At 44.8% G+C, this 24,373-nt stretch overlaps 1 protein-coding gene across 2 annotated transcripts in view; it reads left to right on the top strand.

Moving 5' to 3' along the window:
- Nucleotides 1-24,373, top strand: part of LOC126353829 (diphosphoinositol polyphosphate phosphohydrolase 2) — a 140,364-nt gene that overhangs the window by 40,975 nt on the left and 75,016 nt on the right. The gene's annotated exons all lie outside the window — the stretch shown is intronic.

Below are 24,373 nucleotides of genomic sequence, written 5' to 3'. Positions count from 1 at the left end.
CGTCGTAAATCATTGGTGAATCCGGGTAAACCATGGACATCCGTTGCAAGACCAAATCGCTTTGGAAGGAAGACAATGCTCTGTGTTTGGTTGGATCAGAAGGCTGTCATCTATCATGAGCTGCTAAACTCGGGTGAAATCTTGGAACTCCGATCGTTACCAGTAGCAAATGATAGATTTAAATCGAGCATTACGTGAAAAACGACTGAACATGGTTAAAGGCAACACCACCCCATCACACACAGCAGAATGGGTCAGGGAAACAATCGAGGGGTTCATCTGGAAAATACTAGGGCATGCGGCTTATTGTTCAGACTTGGCTGCGTCCGATTATCATCTATTTGATCACTGGGATACGCTTTCCCTGAACAATGCTTCAATTCGTATGAAAATGGCTGGCTGACCGGTTCGCTTCAAAAGAACTGTTCTTTGTCCTGGCATTCATAACCTGCTGGAGGGGTGGGAGAAATGTATAAGTAGCAAAACAAATTATTTTGAATAAAATATGGCTTGTTTCAAACAGCAGACGTATAATTACCGCAACCAAATTCCGGTTTCATACTTAGACCTGGTAAAAACTGCAGGGTCCAACAAATAATTGAGGAGATAGGGTGCAAGCACTACTCTGAGATCAAGAGATTGGTCCAAGAGAAATTCGTGGTGGGCCACATCCAATCTGTTAAAAGCGCAATGACGCAAATAAGTGACCGCCCGCCGCCCACTACCTAGGGAGCCCCACGTGGCCGAGTGAAGGTTGAGGTGGCTGTCCCCACGGGCACCCGAGGCTACTAACCGCTGTCTGCGTGCCGTGACGTAATTAGGCTATTCTGGCGCGCCACCGGCCGGTCCTCCCACGCTCGGCGCCAGTCGTTTGAAGCTGCCGCGGCCACATCAACTTGTAGCCAGCATCTGGCGCAGTGGTCACGTATTTAGGTGAAGCGGAAAGACTGTGGTACCGGAGGAACTCTGAGCTTCTTAGAACCCAACTTCCCATCCAGCACGCCACTTACTTGGAAGCGGTCTTGAGAGAGTTAAGATCTCAGAATTGTTAATCGCCAAGGGACATGATGTTCCAATGTTGAAATGGTCATATTATCAGGTACACAGTTCGAATAATCTTTAGTTTTCATGACCTGCCTGAAAAAATGCGACACCCTCAAGGACACTCCCGTGTGACACAAGGGCAAACTGTGTGCATTATGCGCACAGGATGCCTGTTAGTGCGCCCTCTGTGCAGCAGTAACTGTGCTGAATGTGGAGGTGATCAGTGTTTGCAACACTGATTCTAGGGTACAACCAGCCGCCCGACAAGTACGTACTCGTAGAACAGACTCTCGAAGGTGGCCTCATCGTGGGCCTCAGGACACTTGAGGGACGTATGGACGAGTTGCCACACATGCTGCCCACGAAGCGGAGATGATATGTTGCTACTATCAGTAGTAGTCTGTCGAATATTCCCACGCCTTTAGACCAGGTTTATGCGTCCGCATAGTACAGACGTACGTAAAGATAGACACATTGTGCGGTCAGTGGTGCCAGACTGATAATCAGGTAGGGACAAAATCCGGGTTCATGTTGCACCTGATTTCTTCACGGGCCATTGGGAACTGCAGGATTAAAATAGCGTGTACATCTGGATCAAAGAATTTACATTCTATTTTGCTTGAAAAAAAAAAATGGAACAAAGTGCAGCACCCAGTTCGAAATGATTTCAGTTTCTGGCGAGTCTACTATGAGTAAGAGAGGAGTTTACGGATAGTATAAACATTTCGAAGAGGGTCGGGGAGAAGTTTAAGATGACGATCGTCCTGAACGCTCTAGGACAGTGGTTCCCAACAGGTGGTCCGCAGACCCCCAGGGGTCCGCAATATGCTATTAGAAGAAAAATATATTAAATATGTTTCGTATGATAACAGATTTATTTTTGGCTGCTTCCTGCATGAGCAGAGCTTTAGCGAACGGCTAACTTCTGCGTCTAGCGTCTTCCTAGAGCCAACTGACACTAGGACACTCTAGCGCAAAACTAGAATTAGATAGAGGCAGATAGTTCCGCTGTATGCCGTTAAACTCCGCGCGCTGCCTCTTTGCAGCTGACAACTGACACTTTACACAGAAAATCGTATTTCAGACGACAATCGGCCATTGTTAACTTATTGCCAGTGCTTTCAAAGACCGTATTGTTTACATACTCAATATTCTGTATTAAAACAGTAGTGTTTGTAAAGCGTTGTTTTTCGTGGAAGCTGCATTTCGCGTAATTAAAAAAGGACCGTTCGTTAAAGTGGTCCGTTAAAACGAGAAAGGCCTACAAATGAAGAGGAAGATAATGCATTAATGCATTAATGCATTTGATGTTCCAGCATGTAAGTCACTCCGTTTTAATTTTTCCTGTTATTTTCAGTTCATACTCAATTTTTATTTTTTTAAGGAGTTTGTTATAATAAACACCCAGATTTGAAGACATGAGCAATAATCAAAAATTTAACAATAACAATGATGGCTATATTGAAAAAGTTTTAAACTCAATATTTTTTCAATAATGAATGTCAATGTTTCAATGTTTTTTCCAAGTAACAAAAATAGAAAACGTTTAAAATGTCTCTTAATTTGGCTTCTTTTAGCTACTTGATAATGTGATATGACAAGGTACCAATCATGTTCGATGCGGGGGTCCTCGAGAAAATTTTGTTGGAACCCCTGCTCCAGAACATCAGTCACTACGAATGTGCGGAAACAGTACAGAAAATGGTTCTGCAGAAACGCCAGGTTACAATCAGGCACGTTCATGATGTCGCCATATACTGTACTTTGGCTCAAGACAAGCAATTTTTTCGGATGTGTAGATCATGAAATGTGTAATAAGAGTCTGTTCTGAAATTGTTGAATTTATACCAAAAACGACATCGCATAGACGTAGATCTGGAATTGCAACGACCTCGCGTAGACGTAGATCTGGAATTTCAGATAGAAGTCGACAATGATTCAGAACTTCTGAAGAACGTGCAAGTGCACGAGTTTCGTTGAAAACAAGGCCCAATCGGCCCTAATTGAAACTACCTGAAAAGCCAAGGCCGAAAATCTTTCGATAGATTCGATCATATATGAAGGTTCTTCTCACTGTTTCCGTAGATTACAATGCGTTAGTCCATCACGAGTTCGTGCCCTATGGTCGTACGTTGAATTAGATATACTAGCAGGACGTCACGCGTCCTTCGCGTGAAGCAATCGCAAGAAAACTACCGAAATTGTGGCAAAACCGCTTCTGGAAATTTCAGCGCACTGACGCTCCCGCTCACACCTCAATTCTTGTACGTGACTTTTTTTGGCAAGAACAAAACCATTATCTTGAATCAGCCACCGTATTCGCCGGTCTTGGACCCCTGCGACACCTTTCTGTTCCACAGGCTGAAGATAACCATGAAAGGGCGTCGTTTTGCCACCATCGAAGAGTTAAAACGGAATCGCTGAAAGAGCTGAACACTGTAACGAAAAGAGTTGCAGACGTGTTTCCAAGACTGGAAAAATAGCTGGCACAAGTGTGGTGTATCTGAGGGGGGACAAAGTTGATGGTAATCAATAAATGAAAATTCTATAAGAAAAACAAATACCCGTTAATTTTTTATAAGACGTATGTTGTTCGGTGAGCTTAATATCGTCTCACATATTACTTCACGGCCGGTCCCTAAGTGAACGCCTCACGTCCAACTATACGAACAAAAAAGTGAAAAATGTGCCATACAAAATACGAATTTAATGATTTGGACCTACACGAAACAATGTTCTAATTTACAACGTTAAACAGAACTATTAACGGACTGAAGTCTGTATTACATATGAGTTTGATGGAGTAGGTGGATAGAATTGAAGAGTACAGAGTTGTTTCACGTCATTGAGAAGGTTCTTGTTTTGTCGTTGCCATGTGCACCAGGCTGCAACTGGAACTTCGTGTTCACTTCCACCTTATTTTTATCGGTACGTTCGAAAATCCCAAGAGCTGAACGTGATTTTAATATTGTAAATAATTTTCGCTCATACATAATATGTGAAATTTAGATCATTCGGTAGTTCAGCCTACACGTATAAGTTGTGGTCTCCCGGCAGTAGTCTGCAAATAAGAAAGGACTAGCACAAACATCAAAGTAAAGATCAATTGTTTCGAATTGAACGTAGGTAGTTTACTTGCATTAAAGCGTTGTTTTTGTATCATGCTAAAGATTGGCGTTTCCTTGTGAGACCTTTCGTTGGAGAGCCGTGATAAGAACAAGCTGTGCACGAGTTTCCTCTTTGTGACCTTGCGATAATGTAGTTGCAATTTGCTGATGCTGTAGTGAAGTTGCGTTTTCCGATATGAATACAATCGTGTAAAGTTACTGTGTTTTACGTAATATTAATGTATCCCTCTGAGGCAGTGTGCCTCGGGGGCCAAGAAGCACGCACTTGAGAACTCGGCCGCTATCTAGGAATGACAATCACTTTAATGCTCTTGTTCGTGACAAGGTTGGCGAGGACACATACATTCATCGGCGAGAGTGGATTACATACCTAAGTGTAATACGCGTATTCCCACGAGCGTGCAAGGTGTCAGTTCTTTCATGTCATTTAATGGAGTCAACAGCGCCGAAAGGCTAAAAGTAATTGACACTTCTTAAATTTCCTTTGATACTGTTGCTAATGAAATAAGGTAGAGTAAGATACATAACTGATTTTAATTGTTTTATTGCATTTAAAGTAAGTTATCATTAATGTTTATTTACTATTTTAGGATTGTTATAAGTGTTTCGCAGCACTTATTACATGCTCCAATAGACTGAAAATGTGCAAGTATACAAAAATTTTCATTCGATGTTCTATCGGTGAAACTGAAAGGCACAGTACTGAAAAAAATGAAGACATACGGGTCGTCCTCGTCTTAACGACCCATGGGCATTTGTGCTCTTTACGAGACTTTGACTTCTAAAAACTAATTATGTCTAACAAACGTATTTTCTCATCTTGGGCAATTCATGTAATTGCTAATCAGTATCAGATAAAAGTGAACCGATGCAAACGCAGAATTTGTGGATAATTCGCGTCAGTTCGTACCTTTTTTTAAGCATTCTTGTTGTCTTAATAAGTGAAACATATTGATAATTCTGTGTGCAGTAGTTTTCGTAGCGCGAAATAACTCTTATTCCACAGTAGCTGTTTATTAATTGTAACTTCTCTTAAACAGGGCATGTATAGTAACTCGTTGGATTGTATGAAATCCATAATCAACCAATTTAAATTTAATGCTGGTACGGCTTCTCGAGAGAACATTGAACGGTTCCTAGAGGGCACCCAGCGAATGTCAGAGTAACGACACACTAAGTAATTCAGAACAGTGCATATCATATTGTAATATGCAGTGTCTGAGAATGACTTGATGCATGTTTCGTTTGTTTCGTTGCATACCCATTGTTGCTGTAGAGCAGCGCCTATTAGAGAGGGGCGCATATTGCGTTTCCAATATCTCCCATCTTCCATGGATAAGTGCCCTCCATTCTTTGTGAAGGACGTCTGAGAGACTTTAGTGAGATGACACACTACTGCGATCCGCATTTTCGGTGCCGAATCAGATAAAATATGGAAGATACCGAAGTAACAGAATTACGTCGATAACTAAACGTGTCCAGATTTTCTTCGTGTATTCCAAACTACTGTTATTACGTATGAATTTCCAAGATACATGGTAATAGGTATCTTTCTTTTTTGTAACGTCGGACATCAGAGATACGTGGCACTTGCTTCAGATTGCAAAGAGTGTGGGAGAGGAGGGGGGCGGGAGAGAGACTGTGGGAAAGATGTAACTGGCTTTCAGATGAGTGATGCCATTCGTTTATTGTGTCGTGCTGACCTTTATAAAGCAGCGAATGGGTTTAAATATTTCAGCACTGTAGCCAATTATGTAAAAGTCACGGGGCTACATTCAGGTCAGAGGTATCGTTGAGGTAGACGACGGTAATAATGTAGCGATAGACTGCGGGGCGAAGCGGCACCAGCCGCATTTCAGCCAGAGTGCACAGAACAGGTAGAAGGCAGCTGGATGCCAGAAACTGAAACACTCGCGTTTGGCTACTTTCGGTCATTCAGAGTACTGGTTTTGCTGTTTTGTTATTGCGGAGGAGTCTACAATTAATTAAGAATTGTTTTGACTCCACGTTAAAGATGAACATAAACTAGCGATGGTTCAGACTGCCTCATCCGTTGTGAAGGTTAATGGTTTAATCCATTTATGTGGGAGGTGACATATTGCAATCTTATGTGAAACTATCGAGGCCAGCAAACTTTTGTAACATTTTCTATGTTATGGACTTCGCTGACGAATAGTTTGTCAGTTCCGTTTATTTAGCATACAGCACACTACAGTTCTTAAAAGGTAAGGACACGTTATTTGTTTGCGTTTAAATCATCAATCAGAAGTACCTGAATTTTTCAAAGTAGCCTAGACAATTCTGTAGGTCGGCAGCAGCCAGGAACACGAGGCAGGTTACAGACCAAAAGTAATTGAAGAGAGACTTAGATGTAGAGCAGAAGGGTTGAAAACTTTATTTCCTTAGAGAATTCGAAATAGGATTTTACGAGGACAGATTTGATAATTTACTTCATCCAGAATTTTCACTCTGCTGTGGAGTGTGTGCCGATTTGAAATTTACTGGCAGATCTAAATTGTTTGCCGGTCAAGCCAAAAGCCTGCAATAATTCCCGTCGACTGAGCTTTACCCATGGGCTGTTCATAGTAAGACGCTATGTTCGTGATGGGACATACGTACAATTTGGTTTTCGCGTGTTGCTTTGGCATATGGCAACGTTAGTGTATGTGAGGGTTTTTTTTTAATTGTGGCATATGAGATTAACTTGTTAAGCTTGAATTCGCGCTACGACTTCGTTATTTATATTTTTAGTGTAAACAAGTTTGCAAGTCACAGGTTACCACTTACAATATGACCACAGTTAATTATCTATAATGTGCAAACAAACGTTATGCTTGATAATAAACATAAATTTTATTCAGATTCATTATCTTATTTGCTAGCGTGCGGTCAACTCTCACGGCAATGACAGTCTTGAATTTTGAGTAGCTCATGGACAGTTACGTCAAGACCAGCTCGTTTTTTCATTGAAATTTGTCATTGTCAACTGGAGCACGCGATCTGTTTGCAACATACTCTTTCATTCGTAAATGTTTTGGTCCTATTTTAAATATAAATTAAAATATGCTGGTTTCGACATGAATCATCAGAACTGAAAACTCCAGTATTATGTTAAAGTTACACGTAAAATCTTACTCAAGTAACACTGAAAGAGCATATTGCCTTTTTTATTCAGTGGTTATGATTTATTACGATACGGCAATAATAACTGAAATTTCGTGGTTCACAGTATTAAATTAGTGCTAAAATTTTCGATAAATACAACGAAAAGATCTTATTTTTGCGACCAGAAATCGAATCTTGGGGATGCTTGCTCACAGCCATGATAGCTGGGGTATTCATAAAAAACGAAAACTAGAGATTGCATCCAATTTTCAAAAAAATGGTTACAGAATAAACTAACATCAACATCGCACATTATGGTCTTCATTTCATTGTCTTATGGTGCTTGCACCATAATTTTGTAGGCAAAGCTGTTCATAGAAGTGGTGTGCATTCATTCCGTGGACACATTCTTAATGGCGGTCCCGTCAGGTTATCCAGAGATGCCTCTGCCCGCGATACACTGGTCGTGAATAGAAGTCCAGTTTCCTCGAAAGCATGTTATTAAACTACTTTGTCCTTCAGTCTACAATTACAAACTGCGGCTCTTGTCATAATTTCCCAAGGTAGCTATTCGAGTGGAATTCTGTTACGCGGTCGATAGCATGCTACATCGCCATCTGACATTACAATGCTTCACTCATCTGCTAGTAATAATGGAGTCTAGTCATGCCCATTATATCAGGCTGCAATCGGTCGCCGCGTCTCTTGTCTTTTTCTTGGGTCGCGTTCTTAATCGTGCCAGTCTGTGCACCTTTTCCTGTCTTTTTCTGCAAAAGAGTAATTTATCAGTGAAATGCACTGCAGCGTGCAATGTCAGTAACGAGACTTCCTAAACAGTGATTCGTCAGGAGGCTCTTTCAATACAGGTGCGCCGTTCTTAGCCATTAGTGGGCATCCATTTTTTAGACCGTACTCATGACAGTACTTTCGTTTCGTATATATTTATTGCGCAAAGGAACCTGCAGTGCTCCTATCACTGACAGGGAAATGCATATCACTTCTTTGCCGTCAGGTGGTAGTCGAGGTACGAAGTTTGGTGTTCAGTGTTGAATATAACGCAGGTGATATGTTGAAATAGGTCAAGAGAAATCCTTCTCGACTAGATCAACTAGGACGAGTTCAGAATGTTAGTTCATTTTTGGTCAGTAAGGCGAACCTAGTATGTTCTCATCTTGACAAGAGCAATGTTGCTGGGTGCTGCTGCTGCTGCTGCTGCTGCTGCTGCTGCTGCTGTTGTTGTTAGCCGAGTGCATTTGCGCAATGGTAAAGAACTCTCACCCCCAGCGGAGTTCAAATCCCTGTACGGACAAATTACTGTTGCCCCTGGCTTCATTAAACCACATCACGTGAATGAAGAAATTAACCGCGCTAGGAAGCCACATTGGATTTCTGTCATCTTTTTCTACCCGCTTGTCAGCTACGTTTATGCTAACCCGCCTTTTCTCACAGGTCATATCAGTCTAGAAACGACCGTCGTCTGTTACCGGGGCCAGACCACTGCTGTTAACAAAGTGATGATAGCCTACGGGATACATACTTATCCACGAAAGGTCTGAATACAATGGCAGCTTGTTTCCATCTCCATAGCCACCAATTAAGCACGGTGTACGTGCCAGCACGCTTTCAATGAGTAGCATATAGGTTTAGTAATGTGTCAGGAGCTTTGGTTTTCAAACTAATCACCCTCTGTGTTTATATAACCCTGGACTTCATATTGATGAAAATTGAGGTCATGAAGCCATCTAAGGAGTTGACGAGCATGTGAGAGTGAAAACAGAGAATGGAATTCAGTAACGGGAGCTCTATTGATGAAATACACTAGGGTCCAAAATAAAAACAACTTACGGAAATTTTGCAAGGTTGCGTTTATTTTGCCACAAAGCAGTACAAACTGGTGATAGTAATAGTATAGTGGAAATAATGGAAGGAATAAAGAACGTAAACTTAAACATGCTCAACAGTAGACAAAAATGTTCTTAGTTTCTTCCAACCTAACGGATTTGTTCACACATTCAGACAACTGGTTAATATGCTCAGTATGGGGTGTGAGGCCACTGACAACAATGGAGGCCTGACAACGAGGCATGCTGTGAATCGTGTCATCAATCTCATGTAAAACTAATAACGTCCATTCTTCCTGCAGAGCTGCTCGCTGGTGGGTGCTGACGTGATGCAAGCCGTTTCCCTAGTGCAGCCCAGACATGCTCTTTTTATTGAAATCGGGATAGCGAGCTGGCCACGCCACATAAACCACCCGTGCTCCATAAGATCGAGCATTATGGTCCATGCATACGAAGTCTGGGCCCACAGCACATGAGGTCGCCAGTTCTCGTCGATATACCTGACAGCAGTTAAATCATGCCGATCCACACTGAGTTTCATGAGGAGGCATTAGTGGTCAACACAATCCCTGCTCACATCGCTAGGGATCCTCCTCGTCATCGGTCACTTTCCACAATGGGTTTCCAAAACGTGTCCCACGTTCTCTGCAGATACGAATTCGTTGAATTACTCTCCAGACCAAATCGGGGCTGATCTATGAAAAGAACATTGCCTCACTGTTTCACCCCCAGGTCTTCTGTGAAGACGCGTCAGGGGTATACATACAGCGGAACTCGGACAATGGAGGTAAATCTGCCGAAGCTTTCTGTATACCGTTTGCCTCGAGCAACGCGTCATGTGGATTTTGCGAGGCCAGATGTCAGTTGCCATCCTGTACTTAGGCGGTACCGTCGTGCCCTTACAAATAACTGTCCCCCCCTGTCTCATGTGTCAGACTGCGCTGGTCTTAGAGATACACATCAGAGGAACAGGACATTTCACATTAAGCTGTGCGCCACATCAGTTTGCGACCACCGCAGTATCTCTGGTAAGCATCTTCTAGTGCCACACTGCACCATCTGTGACTGTGTACACAGCGACTGTTGACGTGGGACCCGGCAAACACTACCCCATTTGAAAGGTTCTCTGAAGTCATCGTTGGTGTGGTTCATCTTCCTTGCAGAACGTGATCGTACGGGCATCTGTTGTGTTCGTATGATTATATCGTCAATTAGACACAGGACGGGGAAAAAGAGATTTGGACAAGATTGCACTTGAAATTCTACATAAAGTGTCGTTAATGTTGTTGGTCTGTCAGCGTCAGTTGCTAGTGGTACCATATTAACGATTTTTAGATTGTTTATATGCAACTGAATAAATCCAATTTTCGTTTTTCCATATGCTCTTCGCTTTCTATGATTGAAGTATCTTCAGTTACCTGAAATGCATTCACATTTTCACTTCTTCACCCCTGGAAGACATAAATTGCACTTATTCATTTGCACATACTATGATGAGCTAAAACATTATGACCACTGCCCACCGCGAGGCTGTATGCTACTTGGTGGCACTGAGGGCGCTTTGTTCGGCAAGAGAACTATACGAGCGAAGCAAAGACGAATGGGGAATCGACTAGCGGCGATAAGTGGCGCAAATGCGGAAATCAAGAGACTTAGGAGACTTACACTACAGCCAGATTGTTGTGGCCCATGCCTCGGAGCGAGCGTGTCGGAAACCGCGAAGCTGGTCGGCTGTTCGCGTGCTACTGTCGTCAGCAGTTGCAGAAAGTTGTTGAAGAACGCTGCAACCGCGAGCAGGCGACAAGAAGTTTGACGTCAATACCTCATCACAGAACGTAGAGATCCGTGACTTGCCCGCTCTCTAAAAGACAGGCGGTGACCTGTTGTAGATCTGACGACAGACTGTAGTGCTGGAGCATGCACAAGTGTTTTGGAGCACACCGTTCAGCGCACAGTGTTGAACATGGTGTTTCGCAGCAGAGGACCCCTAGGTATGATGTTGACCAATCATCATCGTTAATAAGATTATGATCACAGTGGGAACTGGATCATAGAGATCGGACCGCAGATCTACGGAACAGTGTCGCCGGACGAATCCCGTTTGTTAAACCAGGTCGATGGTCCTGTCCAGGTACGCCGTCACACAGGCTAACGGCTGCTCGAAACATGCAGCACGCCACGGACACAGACCAATGGGAGCAGTGTTACAGTATGGGGTACATTCACATTGAAGGCACCATAAGAGCTGTAGACAATGTGAAAATTATTGGGGACCGCCTGTAACTCCCTTACGCTTGACGTTTTCAACAGCGATGGCTTCTTCCACCAGGATAGCTGTCCGTGCCGCAAGGCCAAAATCTTGCCGCAATGGTTTGAGTAGTAGTACAATCAGCACACATTAATAGCTCGGCCATCACATCGCTTATCTGAATCCGATGAAACCCAACTGCGACGCTATCGGGCGCGACCTCCGCGCCCACAAACCAGCCTCCCCTAAATTACGGAAATATGTGAGCTGTGCGTAGGCATCTGGTGTCGCAAACCTCTGGAAACCTATCAAGTTCTTGTCGAATCCAAGGCGCGCAGAATCACTTGCCGAATTGCGTTCCAGAAGTGGACCACTGCGTTTTAAGTAGGTAGTCATAATGGTCCGGCTCATCAGTGTACACGGACATAACGTGGAAGACGTCAAAAGAAAGTAAGTTCACTTTCAGCAGCAGTTGAGAGAACAAGTGAACAGATTAGATATCCACACTGTAACTGGATGACTGGTAATGTGAAGGTGGCATGGCATTACTCCCACAGACCGTATCTCCACTGCACCAAGCGAATCAATGCTGTTCTTTCACACTCGGTTCTTTTTTTATGCTACGTAATACTTCGTGTCTGCGCACTGCAACAGTAAAAAAAAAAAAACGACGTTTGGAACGCGGATTCACTTCAAACTTCGTACACTCGTAGTACTCCATTAGGACAACAAAATGTGTAAGCAATAGCACGTACTTCTCAAGCGTTATTGAGAAAATCACAAGATAATTTCGGTCGTCAAATGTATACCTGTGCGTGGCCGTAACTACCATGAAGCGGCGGCAGCCAGGTGGGTAGCGTTAAAGCCCCATAGTAGCTGGATCGAGTCCCGCTCGTCATTTTTTATTTCCAACACAGTCATTTTCTTTGCTATTTATATTATAGTTGTTGTAATGGAAAAAAATACGTGTAATCGGATGAGCTTTTATTAAATTTACAATGTTATTTGGCAGTCTACAAACTTTTATTATCACAAATAATATAATATACATAACTACAGACTAATAAATGGCCAAACGCATAAAGTGATACTGAAAATGTATGGTTGTCCGTGATTTGATAAACCCCTTATACCTTGAGGGAGCCCAAAACGACTTGTTACGTCGAAGTTTTGACCGGCACAGACTGCTTTCGAAGGACGTAAAATTAATCGTCGCTTTCGACATTACAAGTTGCGGGGTGGTATTTGTCGTAAAAACATGAAAAACAAAGTTAAACGGCACCAGCTGCACTGAATAAATGCTATGTTTTCGCACACGCAAGGTGTTTTGAGGTTTTCCGTGGAAAAACAAACCTCGTTAAATTATCAAAAACCTCTCTTTCAGCCGATAATTTGGAAGCAAACCATGCATAACGCAGCATTTCTTTAAATATCGGCGCTTATTATTGGTCATGCAGTATCGGGTGTATTTTAATAGCGTCTTCACGAGAAGTAATTTCTCGTTCTCTTTCGATTAAATACGAACCATTTTGAAGACACGGGCAAGCATACATCTTCAGTATTAGTTTATGCGTTTGGTCGTTTACTAGTCGATAATTACGAATATTCCAATATTTGTGATAATAAAAATTTGTAGACCGCCAAATAACATGGTAAATTTAATAAAAGTTCATCCGATTACACGTGTTTTTCCCATTACATCCATTGTAATATAAATACTAAAGAAAATGACTGTGTTAAAAATTAAAAAAAGTCTAGTGGGACTCCATCCAGCGACCCATCGATTACGGGACTTAAACGCTAACCACTTTTTCGTTTTGTTCAGTATAGTTCGTTGCGTTTGGTCTGCGCGGACGTCACGTGGCGTCCGTTCAAGTTGATCGTTGATTCCTTTACTCAGTTTTTTTATTACAGAGGACAATCGGCCCTCTGACCGAACACGCTGAGCTACCATGCCGGCATCACTCGGGTGCTGTCGCTTCCTGGTAAAAATGGCCACGCACAGGTGTATATTTTTGACATTTGAGGGTCGAAATTATCTTGCTATTTTCTCAATAACGCCGGAGAAGTGCGCGCTACTGCTCACACATTATGTTGTCCTAATGGAGTAATACGAGTGTACGAAGTTTGCAGTAAATCCGCGTTCCAAACTATGTGGCCTCCCCTTGTAAGAGCGAACGACGGGGTCGCAGTGAATGAATGTCCGCTGTGTGGCTGCCAACGGCCAGCCTGTTTTGCGGTGACAGAGGGCGGTCGTAGTCCATAGCCGCTGGAGGCATGGCGCAGCAGGCGTGTACCATTGGCTCCGCGAGATAGCTATCGGCGTCAGAAACTTGAAATTCCATTGCTATGACACCCATGCAGTGGTATCTATACGGGATACCACAGATTCTACTGCTGCCAACGTACACTACGCGTAAGTACCCTGAAAATAAGTTAGGGTTCATTCGGAGTTACGTGGACTGTTTTTCCCTTGCTTGGAGGGTGAATCAGGCACCGTACGGTGCCTTGCTGAGTATGTATGCAGATGTATCTTTATCTACTCGGTTAACTGGTTTTGTCTTACTTTCCACGTTTTTGAGAGGTAGTGTGTGACGTCATCGAAGTGGACTGTAAAGATGTTCGGTACATGCCGAGGTTGTACTAGTCGTTTGCTAGACTGCGACGGACCGGTCTCCCAGCGTACGCTTCGGTCGCAGACCTGCTACCACTCGATGTGGATGTAGCGGATAATGCGGCAGGCGACGCGGAACGCCGGAGTGGTGGTGAGGTGAGCGGACGCGGCCACGTGGCACTGGCGCCGGCGCCAGCGCTGGCTAGCGCTCCCAGGCCGCGCGCTATCGACCAGCGTGCCTGCTCCGCTCTGCTCTGCCGTGCAGTGCGCGGCGCGCCGCGGCGCCTGGTCGCCCCCGTCGGTCAATGGTCGAGGTCGCTCCGGGCGTCTGCCGTGCCTGCCGGACTACCACGCTGCCCGCCGGCGGCTCTAGGCAGCGTCACCAGGCGGCGCTGTTTCCTACACGACACTGTGCTCGCCGTCTTCTGTTCGCCATTTCCTCGCCGATACACTCCCTACACACTTAATATTCCTACACCTTGTGTCCCCATTCGATATACGAGGTGAACCCGAAATACGACGTAATTTAGGAGGTTGTTCAGGCACATACACTCGGGAACGTCTGCTCTCCAGTGGCTTGTTAAGTGTTATTAATTACAGATGTCACTAGCAATGAAATCATGGGGCGACGGGTAGGGAGGGAGTAAATAGACAAGGTATAGATAACAAGGAGGTTCTAAACGGGAGATCCCTGTGAAAAATGTTGAAAGAATTAAGATTTGTCTTCAGCAATTGTCGTTGTTGTGGTCTTCCGTCCAGAGACTGGTTTGATGCAGCTCTCCATGCTACTCTATCCTATGCAAGCTTAATCTCCCAGTACCTACTGCAACCTATATCCTTCTGAACCAGTTTATTCATTTCTAGGTCTCCTTCTACGATTTTTATCCTCCACGCTGCCCTCCAATACTAAATTGGTGATCCCTTGATGCCTCAGAACATGTCCTACCAACCGATCCCTTCTTCTGGTCAATTGTGCCACAAACTTCTCTTCTCCCCAATCCTATTCAATACCTCCTCATTAGTTATATGATCTACCCATCTAATCTTCAGCATTCTTCTGTAGCACCACATTTCGAAAGCTTCTGTTCTCTTTTTGTCCAAACTATTTATCGTCCATGTTTCACTTCCATACATGGCCGCACTTCATACAAATACTTTCAGAAACGACTTCCTGACACTTAAATCTATACTCGATGTTAACAAATTTCTCCTTTAGAAACGCTTACCTTGCCATTGCCAGTCTACATTATATATCCTCTCACCTTCGACCATTAGTTATTTTGCTTCCCAAATAGGAAAACTCCTTTACTACTTTGTCTCAATTCCTAATCTAATTCCCACAGCATCACCCGACTTAATTTGACTACATTCCATTATACTCGTTTTGCTTTTGTTGATGTTCATCTTACATCCTCCTGTCAAGACACTGTCCATTCCGTTCAACTGCTCTTCAAAGTCCTTCGCTGCCTCTGACAGAATTACAATGTCATCAGCGAACCTCAGAGTTTTTATTTCTTCTCCATGGATTTTAATACATACACCCAACTGTTCTTTTGTTTCCTTTACTGCTTACTCAATATACAGATTGAATAACATCGTGGAGAGGCTACAACCCTGTCTCACTCCCTTCCCAACCGCTGCTTCCCTTTCATGTCCCTCGACTCTTATAACTGCCATCTGCTTTCTGTACAAAGTGTAAATAGCCTTTCGCTCCCTGTATTTTACCCCTGCCACCTGTACAATGTGAGATTATTCCAGTCAGCATTGTCAAAAGCTTTCTCTAAGTCTACAAATGCTAGAAACGTAGGTTTGCTTTTCTTCTAAGATAAGTCGGAGGGTCAGTATTGCCTCACGTGTTCTTTCTGCGGAATCCATACTGATCTTCCCCGAGGTCGGCTTCTACCAGTTTTTCTATTAGTCTGTAAAGAATTTGCGTTAGTATTTTGGAGCTGTGACTTATTAAACTGATAGTGTGGTAATTAGCAATTTCCAAGTACAAAAATTTACATAATAACATTGAAGTTAATATACAGTGTTTATTACGTATTACGTCCTAAACAGCCGTAAAACTGTTTCAGGCTGAGTAATTCTAAAAGTTAAATTCTGCTTGATTTTTATTGAATATACATACACCGAAGCTCCAAAGAAACTGGTATAGGCATGCGTATTCAGTGAAAGCTATACAGGCAGAATACGGCGATGTCGTCGGCAACGCCTATACGTATAAGACAAGAAGTGTCTGCCGTAATTGTCAAATCGGTTACTGCTGCCACAATGGCAGGCTATCGAGATCTGAGTTTGAACGTGGTGTTACAGGCGGCGCGCGAACGATGGGCCACAGCATCTCAGAGGGGCTCAACTCTTTCGTGGGTTCGTGCTTGGCTAACACGGCGCCCCAGCCTTAGCAGCATTTTTCCCTTCCGTGTTGCATGTCTGTCGTCCTGCTATTCTTTCTCCCTCATTTGGGGAACATGTCTGGGGAATTCTTGGGAATTTTCTGCATTCTGTCGCTGACGTAAGAACAGTCTCACCTTTATTTTAGGCTCCTTTTTCCTTTTTTTGTTTGCTTTCTCCTCTCGTTCCTCCGCTTTGGCGTTAGAGGATTTTCTTCCTCCCTGTGCACTCCTGAAGGCCGGCCAGGCGCCTGACTCGTAACGGGTGACTGGGTAACGCGTAATTCCGAGCCCCGGGTCGACAGGTAGGGTTCGCACGTACCACTGGTACAGGCCAAGTCCAGGGAGGGGTGATTGCCTGAGTTGCAACCTTCCCAAATTGTCGATTGGCCCTTCTCTGATTTTCGGGAGGTGTGACCTGAGGTGTGAACAGTCACCTAAGGCGGATGTGCCCTCTTGTGAAGGGAGCCCCCAGTTGGAAGGAGTGTGCCATCAGAGATGTTTGCAATCGTGGTGAATTTTCTTACAGTGAGTTACTCATCTTCCCAGTCGACGTCTACAAAACGGAAATGTAATGAGTCTACTGGTCCAAAGACCCTGCCCACTGCACCACGGTTCCATGTGGTCTCACGTACTGAAGGTCAGTCCTTTGCTACTGTCAATCCGTTTATTATTCAGAAAGGTCTTGATGCAATTGCTAGCCCTGTGAAATCCTGCTCTCGTTCACAAAATGGCACTTTGCGTTTGGAAACGACTTCTGGTGCCCAAACGCAAGAACTGCTTGCTGCCTCACTTCTCCATGGTTACCCTGTTCGTGTCGAGGCCCATCACACTTTGAATTCTTCTCGTGGTGTAATTTGCACCAGGCAGCTCGACGGTCTGAGGTCGAAATAGGATCTCATCTTTCCGATCAGGATGTCATTGCCGTCAATCATGTAATGAAAAAGGTTGATTCTTCCTTAGTCCCCACCTGCAGTTTTTTCCTTTGATAGTGGTGATGCCATCGAAGATCAAAGCAGGCTGTGAAATTATCACAGTCTAGCCGAACATTCCGACCTGATCTACCATTGTCATCGGTTCAGTCACACTAGAACTTGTTGTTGACTCCCAGCCAAATTTGTACCCTGTGGCAGGGATGCACCAAAGAGCGGTTGTCCGCGTCCTCCTACCCGCTGTATAAACTGCAATGGCGGCCACGCCACCTCCTCTCGGGATTGTCCCATGTATACAGGGTGTTACGAAAAGGTACGGCCAAACTTTCAGGAAACATTCCTCACACACAAAGAAAGAAAATATGTTATGTGGGCATGTGTCCGGAAACGCTTACTTTGCAAGTTAGAGCTCATTTTGTTACTTCTCTTCAAATCACATTAATCATGGAATGGAAACACACAGCAACAGAACGTACCGGCGTGACTTCAAACGCATTGTTACAGGAAATGTTCAAAATGTCCTCCGTTAGCGAGGATACATGCATCCACCCTCCGTCGCATGGAATCCCTGATGCGCTGATGCAGCCCTGGAGAATGGCGTATTGTATCACAGCCGTCCACAATACGAGCACGAAGAGTCTGTACATTTGGTACCGGGGTTGCGTAGACAAGAGCTTTCAAATGCCCCATAAATGAAAGTCGAGAGGGGAGTAGGAGAGCGTGGAGGCCATGGAATTGGTCCGCCTCTACCAATCCATCGGTCACCGAATCTGTTGTTGAGAAGCGTACGAACACTTCGACTGAAATGTGCAGGAGCTCCATCGTGCATGAACCACATGTTGTGTCGTACTTGTAAAGGCACATGTTCTAGCAGCACAGCTCGAGTATCCCGTATGAAATCGTGGCGGTGAATCGAGGAAGTACAGTACATACTGACGAAACTAAAATGAGCTCTATCATGGAAATGAAGCGTTTCCGGACACATGTCCACATAACATCTTTCCTTTATTTGTGTGTGAGGAATGTTTCCTGAAAGTTTGGCCGTACCTTTTTGTAACACCCTGTATAGAAGAGTGGATTGTCAAAGAGGTTCGGGTAAAGGAAAAAAGTGCCTTACCCAGTAGCTTGCAAGTTACTAGCTAGTCGCAAACCCTGTGTTCTCCCGTCTGGCACGTATAGTTATGTTCTTGTTACGCCTCGCTTCCTGAAGGACATGGCCACACAGACATGCGACCTGAAATTCGGCTCTGAGGTTGTGAAGTCTCGCAGTATCAAGATAGCATTGCCATGCCCCCCGTCCTGCTGTGCGACAAACAGTAACTCGCCTCAAGGGGCAAAGCCACCAACTACACAACCAGTAGGCAGGAAAGGACAGGGGGAGTGCTCCCGTGAAGACTTCCTCCATCCCTCCATCCCTCCAGCCCTAACACCATCGGAGTCTTCCTGTAACCGAAAATGCTCGAAGTAGTCCGCCAAAGGCAAACGGTCTTCTCCTTCGCCAACTCTAAAATCCTGTTCGACGGTGTCGCTTCATGGTACCTTAGCCCGGCCTGCCTCTGTCTCGCCGTTGAACTCCACAGACCGACGGCAGAAGCAAACCGATGCTTCTGCGAACCTCATGGAGCAAGATGCTCCTGCCTCTGTGCCCTGTAGTAGCGACTCCACACCGGCTGTCACTCGGCGGCCGCCGAGTTGACACCCGTACATTTCTTCCTACTCATGACTATCCTCCAATGGAAAGTTCGCGGCCTTCGCTCCCTCGAAGAGGATTTATGGCTGCTTTTAGCATCGCAGCATCCGTGCTCTGTCTTAAGGAAAAGAAATTGCACCCTCATGACCACTTTGCGCTTTCACATTACTTACTGATTCGTTTTGACCATCCCCCTGAGGTCGGCATTCCATCTCATGGGGGCGTCATAATGGGCATACAAGATGACCTTCATAGTCAACCGATTTCCCTGACTACCCGTCTTCAAGCTGTTGCAGTTCGCCTTTTCCTTCCGTGCCCAGCTTTCTCCCTTTGTACAATTTATGTACCTCCGTACTTCGATGTCACCAGGGCAGACTTTCTTCAGCTTATTGGGCAGCTACATCGAAAGGGTGCAAAAAAGGGCAGCTCGTTTTGTATTATCACGTTATAGGGGAGAGAGTGTGGCAGATATGATACACGAGTTGGGATGGAAGTCATTACAGCATAGACTTTTTCGTCGCGGCGAGACCTTTTTACGAAATTTCAGTCACCAACTTTCTCTTCCGAATGCGAAAATATTTTGTTGAGCCCAACCTACATAGGTAGGAATGATCATCAAAATAAAATAAGAGAAATCAGAGCTCGAACAGAAAGGTTTAGGTGTTCGTTTTTCCCGCTCGCTGTTCGGGAGTGGAATAGTAGAGAGATAGTATGATTGTGGTTCGATGAACCCTCTGCCAAGCACTTAAATGTGAATTGCAGAGTTTTTAAATGTGAATTGCAGAGTAGTCATGTAGATGTAGATGTACCTCCCCTGTTTCTGCTAATTGATGACTCCAGTGCGCATAAACCCCCTTTGGGATTCTCCCAGGACCTGTCAGAGGGCTGCCCTCTTGGCTGACCTTAACCAACTTAACCTCTTCTGCCCTAACACTGGAGCACCCACTTTCCTTTCTGACTACTCGCTCACCTGTTCCCATTTGGTCCTATCCTTTTGCACTGCCCAGCTTGCCCATCGTCTTGAGTGGTCTGTTCTTTCTGACACCTACTCGAGTGACCATTTCTCGTGTGCTCTCCGTTTACTGACTCCTACCCACCTGCATCCATGCCCAAATGGTAGCTTACTAAGGCTGACTGGCAGCTTTACTCCTCCCTGGCGACCTTCGAAGAACAAGATTTTCCCAATTGTGATTACCAGGTGGACTATCTCACCAACATTATCCTCACTGCTGCAGACCGTTCCATTCTTGTTTAACGGATCGTGTTTAAGTCTCTTGATGGACTGAGGCATGCCGCGATGCAATTCGCTCACGTCGACGAGCTCTCCGCGTCTTTAACCGCCACCCTGTCGAACTGCATTGATTATAAACAGATGCGTGCAAAGTGTAGTCACGTTCTTCCAGATAGCAAAACAGCTTGTTGGCTTTCATTCACTAGTTATTTTAAGTTCTGCACCTTCGTCTGTCGTGTGGGCCAACGTCTGATTTATCTCTGGCACAAAGATCCATTCCCCAATTTCTGGCCAGACGATGTTATTGTGGACCCTATTGCCATCTCCAGCACCTTGGGCCACCATTTTTGAGGAAGTTTCGAGCTCTTCCCACTATCCTTCCTCCATCGAAAACGAGCGGAGGAAGCTCTTCTCCGCATCGTGAGTGCTACAGTGCCGCCTTTTATATGAGGGAGCTCTATAATATTCTCAGTTCATACCGATCCGAGGGCCAGACGCCATCCACATTCAGATGTTGCAGCACCTTTCTCTTGCAGGCAAGCACTTTATGCGTAACACGTACAAACGCATCTGGGCGGATTGAATATTTCCTGGACGCTGGCGTGAAGGCTCAGTCATAACCATACGTAATGCCGATAAGGACAAAAACCTTTCTTCTAGCTACCGGCTCATCTCTCTTACCAGCTGCGTTTGCAAGGTGATGGAACGCATGTTTCATGCCTGGCTGGTATGGTGGCTCGAGTCTCGCAATTTACTGACGAATGCACAGTGTGGATTTCGAGCGCAGTGTTCTGCAGTTGACCGTCTCGTTACTTTGTCCACCCATGTCATGAATGGTGTTTTTCGATTCGGAGAATGCCTAAGACACCTGCTGGAGAAATGGTATCCTCCGTACTCTTTAGACGTGGTTGCCTGCTCTGTTTCCTTCGGGCATTTTTAAAAGGCCAAGTTTTCAAGGTGCGTGTGTATGCTGACTTGTCGGACACCATTTATCCAGGAAAATGATGTGCCTCAGGGTTCCGTCCTGAGCGTCGTCCTCTTGGCTACCGCTTTTAACCCTATAATGACCTGTCTCTCACCGCGCATCTCCGGTTCTCCATTTGTTGACGATTTTGCCATCTGTTGCAGTTCTCCACAGACCTGTCTCACTGAGCAACGTCTTCAGCGCTGTCTTGATCGTCTTCTCCTGGAGCATCGTCAATTTCTTTCGCTTTTCCGGTGACAAAACCGTCTGTATGAATTTCTGGCGGCGCAATTGATTCTCCCACCATCTCTACATCTTGGGCCTGTTGCCCTTCCGGTCGTTGAAACGACGTCTTTTTTGTGGCTCCTACGCGATAGGAAACTCTTGGTTCTCCTGTGTCTTACCTAGCAGCCCGCTGTACGCAGGCGACGCCCATGATAATAAATGATTTGTTTGAAAGTAGTTTCGCGGCAGTGACACTGAGTAAAATGTTCTCGGGCTGCTAGTCGCGTCCAAGTCGTTAAGTGACACGAGCTTTGTACTGAGTATTGCCTGGCCATCGACAAGTGGAATAACAGTGGATGTTCTGCTGATACGCCTTTAAACTCTGCAGCTGCCGGCTGAGACGCCGATGACGTGCCCCATCAGCAGAAACATCACCGCATGGTCTTCAGGAACAACAGCTACAGCGATCATTAAATAAATGTACTTGTCTCCAGTAAGGTCCGCAGTAGGACAACCGATGAGTAGTATGAAAACAAGTTTACATTTTAGCCGTTCTGTGGCTGCGGTCGGACAAGATAAGTGCCAGCTGAAGACAGAAATTAAATCGATCTTCAGGCAATTACTGAGACTTGGTAAAGATGCGGCAGGTCAGGGGACATTGGGAGTTCATAAAAATACCCTGCAGGTGCGGGAAATCTTACGTCTAAAACACTGCGCAGCGTAGAACAACGCAGCAAGGAGTGAGAGAGGTGTTAATGGTTACGCTATACCGAAAAGTCTGCTTTAGCAGAGCGTCCCGGACAAAATGGCCAAAGGATTAAATTCTGCCACAATTTAGTCGTGATCCGCACTAACGGCTACTGGTGAAAGTAATTAATGAAGCCATTGAACTGAAACTACCAGTAGAGACAGTGGCTTATTCCTAAGCGCGATGTGAGAACCAGCGATCGCGAGGTAGAAGTGGCTGAATTGAACGCCAGTCTATGGCGATGCCGTGAGCCGAGTCCTAAGAGCAAGACAGGCCGCGGCGCCTTCCCTAGCTGTGCTCAGCAGACCAACTACGTTTCCACACCTATTAACTCGTAAATAGGTGTATACGTAAAATGAGAATTGCATCTTCTACTGTAATCTGCTGTAATGGAGTCTTGCTGTTATTAGTCCTACACTGATCGGAATTCCATGGGTCTACTTATAATTTCTTACGGTTGTACTGGGTACAATAAAACTGAAATCATGGCAAAACGATTATGAGTTGCATAAGGCACCACTTCTTTTATGAAATGAGGACTGTTAAGCAGAAGAGACTAAATGGTAAAGACAAGCCGTTATACACTTGATGTTGAGTATTGATCTTAAATTAAATTTTGTTGCACTGTCAATCAGCAAGACTTCTTAATAGCAGATTCCAGTTGAAGATGCAGTTCTCGTTAGAACGTACACGTCCAGCGGCGAGTTAACAGATTTTGAAACATATTTTGTCTGCTTAGCTGAGCGTGCGAGCGAGTTCAGGCCTACCTTCGTGACGTACGCGCCGCGGCCTGTCTTTCTTGTGGGCCTCGCATGAGCACCGGTGACGTCAGGCCTGGCTGCTAGAGCATACAAGGGCTACCAGCAGTCTGACCATCAGCAGTCGCTCCACTTGAGTTGCCAAGGATTACTTGCTCGAAAGCTTGCGTCATTTTAACGACATGACTCGGCTCCGATTTAGGAGTAGCGCTATGTTGATTAGTAGAGGCTGTTCTCTTTGACGCTTTGCGATGACGAGACGGCTGTGGGTGCCAAGGGCTCAATGGGACGCACACTTGCGGCCTTAACTGCTACTCTCATATTAATCCATTACTGATTGCCCAACTAGTGTCCATTACATTTGTAGCCTTTTCCCTTTCTAGATCTCCTGCCTAGGGGACATTTTTCATTCTGTAGCCTTTCTTCGCCGTTAACCACATTGCCGGGGGTCGGATGCGGGTGGGGTCTCTTTCGGCACTGCGTAGCCCTGGGAGATAACCCTACTGCTCGAACCTACGTACCGATCAGATCCGTATACTTTTACATCTCTGCAAATCACTATTTTTCCAGCTCTGGCATAATTATTGCCTTAAGTGCCGCCTTTCTACCATTTCTGCGCCCATTCCTCATCCGTGAACAAGTTAGCCTGCAAACAAGATGCAGCACATTTTATCATTTCCGCTGTCGACCGGATATTTTCAGTAAAAGACCGATTGAGAGGTCAGTGGATGTAATAAATCAAATACAATGCAATTACTCATGTTTTTCTGTATCTTGCTGTAATTACTTACATGCGTCTCCGTTCCTCGTTGAAGAGTCTCGGCGAACTGCGCGAAATTCTTGGTGACGTCTCTCGCATGATCTTAAGACATTGTGTATATTCTGTGGTTCAGTGAGCAGTTTCACGAGATCAGAATTTGACCGCTATACTTAGTTCAGTCTACTTCCAAGAGCACGTCTCTTTGGAACTCGTCTACGTTTCTCAGAAGCGTATATTTTACATCTGACGGAAGCTCGTTTTTGTCGCCGAATACTGAATGTTAGTCTGGCAATGTAGCTATTAAACTTGAAAGATTTTACGTCCATTTTCCAAAAATGGTTTAAATGGCTCTGAGCACTATGAGACTTAACATCTGTGGTCATAAGTCCCCTAGAACTTAGGTTAGTTAGGTTTAAGTAGTTCTAAGGACATCACGCACATCCATGTCCGAGGCAGGATTCGAACCTGCGGTTCCGGGCTGAGCGCCTAGAACCGCTAGACCACCATGGCCGGCGTCCATTTTCAATAATAGATACAGGTTATTACAGGGACGCAGAAATAATTCGTGTCTACAGGCCCCTAGTAAAACTTCGTCTCTACAGGATAATACTAAGAACAGAAGAAATAGGCCACTCAAAACATTAGTGTCTTCCAATCTATGGAGTTTTAAACGATGTAATTCAAATTCGGGG

The sequence above is a fragment of the Schistocerca gregaria genome, chromosome 3, assembly GCF_023897955.1.
Source record: "Schistocerca gregaria isolate iqSchGreg1 chromosome 3, iqSchGreg1.2, whole genome shotgun sequence".
Lineage (NCBI taxonomy): Eukaryota > Metazoa > Arthropoda > Insecta > Orthoptera > Acrididae > Schistocerca > Schistocerca gregaria.
Note: the sequence above shows the minus strand (reverse complement) of the source record. Positions and strands in the feature narration are given on the sequence as shown.